Source organism: Mandrillus leucophaeus, unplaced genomic scaffold (assembly GCF_000951045.1).
Source record: "Mandrillus leucophaeus isolate KB7577 unplaced genomic scaffold, Mleu.le_1.0 Scaffold560, whole genome shotgun sequence".
Classification (NCBI taxonomy): Eukaryota; Metazoa; Chordata; class Mammalia; order Primates; family Cercopithecidae; genus Mandrillus; species Mandrillus leucophaeus.
In genome coordinates this window covers 1,542,703-1,554,877 of record NW_012106031.1, presented here as the reverse complement: position 1 = coordinate 1,554,877, position 12,175 = coordinate 1,542,703, and positions in this window count along the sequence as shown.

The following is a 12,175-nucleotide window of genomic DNA, read 5'->3' as shown; positions in this document are numbered from 1 at the left end:
AATATCTTCAGTAAAGATGTATATATAAGGAAGATGATTGTAGCATTGATTGTAAAAATAACAAAACTTCAAACTACCTATTAATAAATGCTCATCTACAACAGAGAGACACATATTCCTCCTTCAGCAGGCACAAAAAAAGGACTATAACATGATGGTAAGGAATACTTAATTCTATCACACAGTAGGTAACAAAAATATTCCAATCTATCATAGCTATGAAAGAGAGAAGAAAAATAAGGAGATAATCTACAGGGAGATGAGGGGTCTAGGGAGCATATTTGTTTTTTTCCCTTTCATTTTTTAACATAGGAAAGATTTTGACATATTTAATATCATTAGGAAGAATCAAGTAGAAATGAAGCAAACAACTTGCTGGAAAAAAGAAGAATAACTAATAGCATACATTTCTTGAACCCATAGAAAGCAATAGTTGTTAAATCACAGGTCTGGCCTAAGATATCCAAGGGATATAAGTCTGTGTGTTAAGAAGGGTTAACACATAGACATACGTGTGTGTGTGTGTGTGTGTGTGTGTGTGTGTGTGATGAAGGGTTGTATGTATTGTACACTTCTTCCTAGAAAAATACATGTTGATTTATTTCATTTATTAAATAGATGCATATATATTAATTTAGCTTAATTTTAACCATTCTGTGGTAGATAAGCATTTAGGTAGTTTAAACTTTTGTTATGTTTACAATCAATGCTAGAATGAACTTCCTAATTATACATATCTTTACTGAAGATACTTATAAATGAAAAAATTATAAAAATTTAAATGTACAACACTATGGAATTATTTAATTAAATTTCGGTATTCCACTTAATAAAATACTATGTGTATGGTGGCTGTGTCCCCACCCAAATCTCATCTCGAATTGTAACTCCCACAATTCCCACATGTCATGGGAGGAACCCAGTGGGAGGTAATTAAATTATGGGGGTGGGTCTTTCTTGCACTGTTCTCATGATAGTGAATGAGTCTCACGAGATCTGATGGTAAAATGGGAGTTTCCCTGCACAAGCTTCCTCTTTGCCTGCTGCCATCCATGTGAGACATGACTTGCTCCTCCTCTTTGCCTTCCACCATGATTGTGAGGCTTCCCCAGCCACATGGAACTGTAAATCCATTAAACCCTTTTTCCTGTGTAAATTACTCAGTCTTGGGTATGTCTTTATCAACAGTGTGAAAATGGACTAATACACTGTGTATCCATTTAAAATCATTTTGTAAAAGACTATTGAATGACATATACTGCAGGTCATCAAGCAACTTAAACAATGTGATAATATACATAATATATATACAGTTGACCCTTGAACAACTCAGATTTGAACTATATGATCCACTTATATGCAGGTCCACTTATATGTGGTTTTTCTTTCACCTCCACCACCCCTGAGACAGCAAGACCATCCCTCTTCTTCCTCCTTTTTCTCAGCTTACTCAATGTGAAGATGATGAGGATGAAGATGTTCCTGACAATTCATTTCCATTTAATGAATGGAGAATATATTTTCTCTTTTTAATGATTTTCTTAATAATACTTTCTTTTCTCTAGCTTGTTTTATTGTAAGAATACAGTATATAGCATATATAACCTAGAAAATATGTGTTAATCTACTACTTATGTTATCAATAAGGCTTCTTGTCAACAGTAGGCTATTCTGGTCAACAGTAGGCTATTAGTAGTTATGTTTTGGGGGAATAAATAGTTATACACAGATTTTTCGACTATGCAGGGGGTTGATGTCCTAACCCCTGCATTGTTCAAGAATCAATTGTATACATATATACACACACACACACACACATAAAAACACACATATATGTATACACAGAGTATACACAGAGAGAGAAATTAGATAGTACACAAATATGTCTAATACATGTAGTTGATTCTGGATAGGTGGATTTTTGCTTCTCTAGGCTTTTCTGGATATCCACTCTTTTTCAATGGCCTTATAATACTTTTATAATTGGGGGAAAACTGAATGTTAAAAATGTGTTGCTCTTCACTAGATCACAGTAGGGCAGAGCAAAGCAGCACAGTAGAAAGGTTGACAGAACCAGCCCTGAAAGCACCCCAGTGCAACCTGGACACTGGACCTTATTGCAGGTATGCCCTCAGGCCAGGTACTCTTTCTCTGCCTCAAGGTCCTCATCTCTAGAATAGAAACAATAATTATTCCATCGGGTTTAGTCGATATTAAAGGGAAATAATAGGTAAAAAATACTAAGCCCAGTAAACTGGCTATAGTTAGTGCTTTAAAACTCTGAACTTTCGGCCAGGCATGGTGGCTCATACCTGTAATCCCAGCACTTTGGGAGGCTGAAGTGGGCAGATCACGAGGTCAAGAGATCAAGATCATCCTGGCCAACATGGTGAAACCCCGTCTGTACTAAAAATACAAAAATTATCTGTGAGTGGTGGCATGTGCCTGTAGTCCCAGCTACTTGGGAGCCTGGAACAGGAGAATCGCTTGAACCTGGGAGGCAGAGCTTGCAGTGAGTCAAGATTGCGCCACTGTACTCCAGCCTGGCAACAGAGCGAGACTCCATCTAAAAAAAATAAAAAATAAAAAATAAATCTGAACTTTTTTTTAAAAAAAAGGTACTATCTTTCTTCTTTCAGTTTGGAAAGGTCTTCCGAAATTATCAGTGTTGGCAAGAATGAGGTGAAACAGGTGCTTTAATATGCTACGGTGGAAGTGCAGATTGGTACTTTCTGGAAAGTAACTGTGCAACATATTAATACTCTTGTTCCTATAATCTCAATTTTTAGGATTTTTACCTAAGGAAACAGTCCATGATAAGTAAGAGATTCATGATATCAGGATTCGAATGAAGTCTTATGTATAATGAGGAAAAACTGGAAATATCTTCAACATTCAATGACAAAGGAATAATTAAATAAATGTCAAAGATAATGTAATAAAAAAGGAAAAAACTCATAAAACTATTTCGAAGTGACTTTTAAAAACTAAGAATTAAATAAATAACTTAAAAATGCTGAAAAGTATGATTCCAGGAGTATATATGTCAATAAATATAATAAAATAACAGGTAGTAGGAATGTAACTAATTTTATTAATTTGCAAACCAGCTTTTTTCACACTTTCTTACAATAAGTATTAGTTAATTTTATAGTCAATCCCCAATTTTTTTAAATGTAGAGACATTTTTAAAATAAAGAAAATTTATTTCCTTTGTATACTTTATTGATCTTTGGGAAGGAAAGGAAAAAGGGAAAAAATCCTTTCTGGAGAGTATATTTCAACTTCTTGTTGCCAAAGCAGTCTCAGAAAAGAGGGTCTCACAGACTTCCTTCGCATTCAGGAAAGCAGCCATTGAAGGGGTTTTGTATGGCCTGAAAACAGCCAGGGTCTCCTGAAGCTTGGAGGGGAGTGGCTAAGGCAGCAACAACCTTCACTTTGTAGAGGTGCACCCTTTTTTATGGTCTTCTTGTGGACTTTTCCAGCCAGGCCAACCTCACAGAATGAGAGACCATCAAAGGTTATTTCTAAGCTTGATTTAGCAGACCAGATACTGAGGAGGTGGATAAATGTGGTCCTGGCTAACAGGTGCTGCATAGAGGAGCAGGAAAAGCCTGTGCTTGGCCATCTTATAAGCCTGGCTCACCTTCAGGTTTCCCTTTCTCCCTGTTTCCTTCTAGTTGAGTAACCATAGTAAAATTACTTAATCTCCTTGGGCCTCAGTTCCCACAGCTATAAAACAGAGGTTATAATCTCCACCTCACAGTGCTATGAACAGGGCTTCTATCCAGACAGCACACAGTGTTAACAGCTTTGTCGATCATTAAAATATTAAAATGCTTTACTACAAGTTGGTGAATTGCCACTTCTGGAGCCCACGCAGTGTTTCCCATGGCCATCTATCCACACCTCTCCATTACTCTCCAACCAAAGACACAAATGGGGCCTTCAGGTCTCTACTCCAGCACTAATGCCAGTGCCATTTGAACAACCTGTGAAGAAGCCATATTAGTTGTTAAATGTTTTGGATATTATCCCTGGTTGTGGGAATAAAAGATGAACAAGATGATTTCCATAGTTGAGATTGTAGACCATAGAGATTTGGAACTTTTTAGCAAAAAGTATATACTTATAGCACACATACACACACACACACACACACACACTCAGGTAAATAGTATATTTTTCTCCCATGAGACCAAGAAACTTCCCCTTATAAGGGAAGAAAGACTTGAGAAGGTTAAAGAGCAGTGCGTAGCGTGACCACCAGAGCAGTTCTCGTAGCTTCTAGACAGTGCCTAACCTGAGCTCAGAAGAGTGGGCAAGTTCAACTATTCACTAAGCTTCATTATGAAATCATCAGAAGTGGCCTTCCTTAGCCCTGCTACTTGCAAATGAAAAAGAGAGCTAGATTTTTTTTACATTAAAAAACAGATTTTCTTAAGAGAATGTAGATGGCCTTGGATTTTAATAGATCATCTGAGAGTTCTTGACACAGACAGAGTTTAAGAGCACAACTTTTGGCCTCTCTTGCTTCAAGCCTAGACTGCTAATTCCTCAGAAAAAAGGCTCTAAGAAAAAACTATTTAACTTATGATTCTGGTCTTTTCTTAAGGGCGTTTGTTCCATTCCTTAGCAAAGACAGGTCTAGGACAACCTGCTCAGAGATATTTCATAAGAATTATCACTAATTCTGGGATCCCCCTCTTCCAATAATGAACAACCAACACTCTTACCCTTCTCCTCTAGAACTTTTTGTTTTATTTAGCTTGTATGAGATAATATTGAGGAACAGGAATACCAAAACTCTAAAACAATTTTGTAAAGAAAAACATTGTCTAGATTTTCAAGAAAGATACACATTAGTGATACTAAAGTAAATGCAACTTACACAAGAGTAACTTCTTTCTTGTGCTTGATTAGTGTTCTACAAAGAATAGCATGTGATATTAAACTGGGGCAGCTTCTGGGCGTACTGGTATTTGGTTGGAGTGAGAGCTATACTAATCTGAGTGTATTTAAATTGGAGAAAGTTCAGATTTTTTTTTCCATGTGCTAGATTTCCTGTCAAAAATGTGACTCTCTTAAAGGCAGTCTGTTCTATTCATTCTCAGGCCTTCTGAAGTACTGGGGAAAAAGAGAACAAGCCAAAATCTTGTGCCCATGTCTTTATTTTGGAATTGAGTTTGCACACCTATTATATCATTTTGGAAACTTGATGCCCAAAAGGCCTCAGCATCTCTAAAGACAATTTCATGAGCTACCTATTGTTTTGTTTTGCTTGTTTTTTCATCAGGCATCAGAAAACCTTCTGAACCTCATAACCAGACTTTGGATGAGGGCAACATGCACTTTTCACAGGTGTTCTGTCTGTGACAAAGGACAAATTAAGTCTCCAAAAAGACTCATCTGCTAGCTTTTTCTGGTGACTTCTATTTCAAGGTCTTCTCTCTCTCCCTAATTAGCTTTCCCAAATGGACTGTTTAATGCATAACTAATCTTGAACTTGCTCTTTTCTCTGACTGAAGAGAAAATTGCACTTCATTTTGTTGAGCTATGGTGCTTATGTTGCACATTTATCAACGAGTGATATTTTAGAATTCTAGATGACAGCTGTTCAGAGTTTCCTCATTGTCAATATTAGATTGGGAATTACTAATGGTGAACATATAAACTCTTTTTAACATGCAGTCTAATCAAAATTGTTCTAAATATTTAGCTTCCTAAATTCAAATTATTTTCCAAAGTATATTAGTCTAATGAAACGTTCTTTTTGGGATCTAGAGGAAAGTTGAAAGCATTTATAACACTTATCACATGGCCAAATATGTAATTGATAATAATATAATTCAGTGTATTGATCTGTCTTCTTAGCTCTGCACCTACATCATCTTAATTTATTTCCACTATTTTATTTTTGACAATAAATAAAATACTTCAAAAAATTTTGGTCTGAAATAAATGGCTATGCTTGTTTTGTGTTTTTTGATCAAAGGAATTTTTAAAAATGTTTGCCTTATTATTCTGCTGCAAGTAAAGAAGTGGAACAAAGTAAGTACATACAAGCTGAAATACAACTGGCAAATAGAATTCACAACATGCTTCCTTTCAATGATTGATACCACACTTAGGTGGGCAACAAAAAAGGGGTCTCCTGTGTCTCTGCAAGCAGGCAAAGTTCCCTTGAAGGGAGCAGGAATCTGCAGGGGCCTGGATGATGAGGTACCAAGGGGACCAAAGGCCCAGGATATTGGAAAAATTTCTCTAACATCTCTTTCTAAGAGCTACAGTCCTTACCTTTTTTAAAACAGGAATCTTGCATTGAATTGATAGCACAAACAGAAGTTAAAAATCCCTAAGTTTGAGGGTGGAAGGATATGAAGCAAGGAAATACTGAATTGGAAAGAGCTGCAAAATCAAAGAATGAGTGATGACATGAAATAGATGTTATGGGGGTGACCTCACAGAAAGTGGAGGTCCTTATCAGGTAGGAGGGAAGGGGAGAAGAGAAAGTCCCAAACATAAGGAAATTGCAGAGATAGATGAGAGCTCGGAAGTTAAGTCTACATCATTTCCATCTAGTTGTACAGATCTGTCTCCACCTGAATGCAACAGGAAGGTAAAATGAGATTTGGTCTCAGTTTAGGCTGAGGTCCCAAGGCAATAGGTAGAAACAACTTCTTCCAGGTTCCAAAATGACATACAAGGCTATTTATGGACAACGTGTAATGGATGTAGTCTAAATCTGGTTTTGCAAATCTTGGCCTCTCTCAAAAAAATATATAAAATGAAATTAAATGCTTGGAAAATTGCAGTTAGAGAAAAAAATTCTTTAGGAATAATTGGTATAGTGCTGAGTCTCAACTCTTCCTGCACTCTCCACTCCTGATGGGAAAGGGATGAATGTTGCCTTCTCCTGACTTCAAATCTAGTGAGGAGGCTTCAGATAAACCACAAGGAGAACCTGTGATGTGACCTCTGATACCAGAGTGGTATGTGACTAGCGCCTGAGAAATCTAAAGGTTAATTTTATGGCTAGGGCTGGATGCCTACCAGGTGCTCAAAGGAAAAATGGGTTATGTCTTAGGAAGCTATTGCATTTAAAAATGGAGGTGTACCACAATATACCCAGGGGCTGTGAGATAAAGGGAAAGTGATTAACAGAAGCATGTGCCCACATCCAGGGAGACTTCCAGCAATGGATGTGTCCAAAGAACCTATGAAAATGCTCCAGGACAAAATCAACTGTAAATGTCTATTATAGATTGATGCCAGTCAATAAGGCTTCCTCCCACCCTCTTGCCTCCCCTCGCTTCCTCTTACCTTATCAGGGAGCTGGGGAGGAGGGTAGGGGAGAACCGACAGAGTCATGAAACCAATCACTTCCAGCTCGCTTTTCCACCTTGGGCCCTGACAGGCCAGTGCTGGATGAGGAAAGAAACTTTAACTTTGGATGAAATTTGGAGTTTTGGCTGGACATCCAGGTTACTAAACTGAGATTACTCTGCAGATTAAAGTATCTAGAGGATATTTTATTTTCTAAGAGTAACCAGGAAAGTCAATGGCACTTGCCCCTCATTTCAGCTGGGACGGAGAAGAACCTGCCCTCAGAGTGGTTGTGCTTGCAGAAGTTGTGGGAAAAAAATTGTTTTGATTGTCCCTTGTTTGTTCAATGCAATGCTGACATAAAAATGAGCATAAACATATAAACAGGCAGGTGAAAAGGTGAAAGTTGCCTGTAGAATAACTCTAGAAATGAGAAGGCATTTCACTGAAGAGAAGTGAAATTTGGAAAGTGTGAAAATCTTCTGGAGATACAAAGGCAAGAATCGGCATTGCATTTAGGAAAATAGCAGAGTAGAACTAAAGGGACCTCTGGTAACTGCATCTGCTTCCAACTGTGTCTTATGAAAAGTACTATCTCTGGGCCAGGCACAGTGGCTCATACCTGTAAACCCAACACTTTAGGAGGCCAAGGCAGAGGATTGCTTGTGACCAGGAGCCTGAGTTTGCAGTGAGCAATGATCATGCCACTGCACTCCAACCTGGACAACACAGTGAGACTCTATCTCTCAAAAAATAAAATAATAATAATAATTTCTGGACTGAAAGCCAACTTCCTTTTCTTGGGGAAAACAAACATATAAACAGAGAGGTTTATATGTTATATATTTAGAGTTGTCTGCTGATATGGAAATAAGTATTCCTCAGTTAACTCATCAAATAAAAGGGAGTGAGATTTGTAGACGAACAACTGATCTCGCTTCTGGAGCTATCTGTTCCATAACATGCAGAAAGTTGGTGTTTCAATATAAAGCAGTCCTATGTATGAGTTCGGTTTACAAGTTCTTCCAGAATCCAATTATTGGGATATTCTGAAAATTCCTATGTCAAGGGTCTGAGAATTCACACCCCCAGCTATAAGAGTTCACGAACCTTGCCACACTCATTTGAACAATAACTTTAAGAGAGTCATGGGGTTGGAGTGTGGGAGCGGAATGCGCATCCTGTGACTAAAAGACAAGATTAACCAGCCTAGTATATCTCATAAACCATCCCCATCGCCTCTCCACTCTCCTTCTCAATTAACAATTATGAAAGACTATTATTAGATACAATCTTGGCTCTTCCACTAACTAGTGGAGTAATCAGGACCAAATCATTTGCTCTTCTAGACTTTACTTTTCTCATTTGCTAAATGAGAGCTAGGACTAGATAAGTGGTATAGGTGGCACAAAACAAATCAGTTATTTACTTACTTACTTACTTACTTACTTACTTATTCATTGAGATAGAGTCTTGCTGAGTCGCCCAGGCTGGAGTGCAGAGGCGCCATCTCACTACAGCCTTGGACCCCCAGGCTCAAGCCGTTTTCCCGCCTGAGCCTCCTTAGTAGCTGGGATGACAGGGACGTGCCACCACACTCTGACTTTTTTTATTTTCATTTTTGTAGTCTCGCTATGTTGCCCAGGCTGGTGTGGAGCTCCTGTATGGCTGGAATTACAGGTAGTCGTGAGCAACCGCGCCCGGCCCAAATCTGTTATTTAAAAGCATATCCAGAGGCGGCGTGCCTGCCAGGCATTGAGCGCCCGGGACCTGCGCGGGAGCTGGCGGCCCGGGGATCCGGCAGGTGCTGAGTCTGGCAGCCTGCGGGCTGGCCAGGGGCTTGGTCCCAAGGTTCTGCTTTGCTGGCACAGTGGGGAAGCCGCGCGCAGCCGAGCCGTGGGCCTGGGCGTGGCGCACGCGGCCGGGTCTCAGCGTCTGGGACCCCAACTGGGACAGGCGAGAACCACTGTCTCTGAACAACCTAAGGAAGAGGAACGTGGAATCTGGAGAAGAGCTGGCGTCCAGGCTGGACCACTGCAGAGCCAAGACCACAGCGTACATCCTCCTCATCACGCGTTGCCAATACCATGTGGATGGCTCCCTGGAAAAGGACTGCGGTCTGAACCCGCTGGGTCGTGAACCAGTAGAACTAACTGGACTCCAATTTGCAAGCTTGGGGTTGAGGTTTAATAAAATCGTCCATTCCTCCATGACCCACCCCATAGAAACCACTGGCTTCAGCAACAGGCACCTGCCAAACGTCTGCAACGTCCACACAGACCTGGGGCGGGAAGCCCCCTCGTCAAGCCAGCCTGGCAGCGTATCATTGGAAGCGGCCACTGGGCATGTTGTGAAGATGGAGTGCGGATTGAGGCAGCGCTCCGAAACTGCATCCCTCGGGGGATGCCAAGCAGGGGGAGGATAATTAGGACATCTTCCGATGTCACGCCAATGTCATTCGTTGCCGGTGACAGGGCACAGCGCTGCAGTTTCCTCCGGAAGCCTGGCTCCATTGCTTCCTCAACAATGGCAGTATCACCCACCTGGCGATCCGACCCAATGGCCGAGTAGCGCTCAGGACCCTCGGGGACACGGAGTTCATGCTCCCTGACGGCATCACCCAGTCCTGAGGGCAGTCCACACGACTCTGCCCTTCTCAGCTCAAGACCTGGCTCTGGCTTTTCCTTCCCTCTGTCCTCCCATACAGACTGCATTGCAGTTACGTGCTGTTCTCGAGGAGGCGGACAGAAAAGTAGAAATCTCTCAAATGCTGCATTTGGGTACTTGTTTCTGGCCCAGGTTGACAAGAGAAAAATTCAGATCAGATAACCTGACTTCTTTGCAAGGCTTTCTACATTACCATGACCTGCCAGGACGACCGTGTGGGGTTTAAGGTGAAAATTCAGACGAAACTCGGGCCTGCTTTGGGGACTGAATGAGGCCTGACCCAGGCCATCACTTTGATGACCACAGCAGGCTGTCGCTGAGGGTCCGCTGGGCTCCGTGGGCAAAGCCTGTCAGGCATGAGGGTAACTGAGGCACACGGAGAAGAAGGGCACGGAGGTTTTGTTCACAACTCACTTCACTTCACATTCTTTTAATTTCTTAAAACCCTTTTGTCACTTAAATATTTATCCATTATAGATTTTCCTCATCTGGGTTCTTGCTTTGAAAACCAATTTCTCACTCCAAAGTTACAGATCCCTGATGATTCTGAATCTGAATTCATCTAAGTTATTAGGCCTTTGAGGGCTCAAGGACTTACCAACTACACAGGTGACCATGGGCAGGTGAGGGATGAAATGAGTCTGCAGAGGTGGTGTGACCTTCAACCTTCATGCTGGTCTCAAGGGAGGGGTGACATGCTGGTGACAACCAGCAGGAGGAGATAATCCTTATTCAATATTAAATCCCAGGCTGACAGCTCAATCCTAGTTTGCTTCTGATTAGTTTTTTATGCTTGGGGATTGAAATATTTAAACATGATATGTCTATCTCAAATATTTACTACAACCATCCTATTAATTTAGAAAAAAACAATTTCTACAACATGATTGTGAACATTTTCTGCAGTCAATACAACTAATTGGGATAGTTAATCTCTTTCTTTGTCAACTTTGGAAATGACTACGTCATAAAAATTACTGGTTTAAAAAAATTAAAAATACATAAAAAATAAAAACATATCCAGAGCCCATCACTAGAGATTTGTGATTCAGTTGATGAAGACTAGGATCCAGGAATCTGCATGTTCACACATTTAAACTGATTCTGATGCAGATGATCAAAACAAAAATTAAAATACACAACCTCGAAGGTCTCTTTCAATTTTAACCCTTCTTCTGTTCTAGTCTATCACAACTGTTTATTGCTCACTTAGAGAATGCTTGGTGCCTTACAAAATCTAGTGTACTCAATGAATATAGTTTTATTTGAAATCCATACTCACTGGGTGCTGGAATTGGTTAACAAGGATTCCAGGCATCAAAGCATATTATAGCATTCTGCTGGCTGGACATGGTAGTCTTGATTTTTCCTGGTTCGGGTTGCTTCGATGGTTGGACTGAAAGATTCCTATCACTATGGGATTCTATGATTCTGATTCTAATTCTGTCATATTATTAGGTCTGATTCTAATTCTGTCATCCATTAGGAGTTGCTAACTTTTCTCTGATACTTGGCTAAACATAAGTGTACTCCCTCAGAAGGCCTCCAGGAAGTTCTCCATGTGGTTAAGAATGTTGATGTTGATGGTTCAAAAGTTACACACTCAGAGTGAAAATATAGCTTTATTTATTCTCTACTTGTTATATAAAGATGCCTCAGTTTTGGATAGTTCAAAGTTTAAGCTCCTTCTAAGTATTCCCTTCCTCTCATACTTCCCAAACTGGCACCTGGACATACAGGTATGCCTATGTATCACACATAAAATAAATGAATTGTCCTTAGGGATAGATACTGCCTCTGAGTCCTTGCTGGTCTCCGACATGTTGTAGCTTGTTTGGTACGGTGCCCAGGAAACAGTGGTGGTGCCCACAGAGGTGTGGTTTGTCCCACCTGCTTCCCTCAAATGCTATGCTGGCATCCCCTGCTGAAGTCTAACTACATTCATGACCTCTTCCTTCTAACCCTAGTCCTCTTCTGGTCTACTGCTTCTTCCATTTCTCATTCATGTCAAGGATACAGAATATTGGAGGATAGGAAGAAATGAGGTGATATCTAAAGCTCAGTCCTCTAGACAGCTCACTCAGCCATTTCTGCCATCCAGTCTGGTACCATGTTAGATGCAGTGCCACGCCAACTGTGGGATGCTCTGAAGCACAGGCTGGGATACACCTGCTGTCCTGGA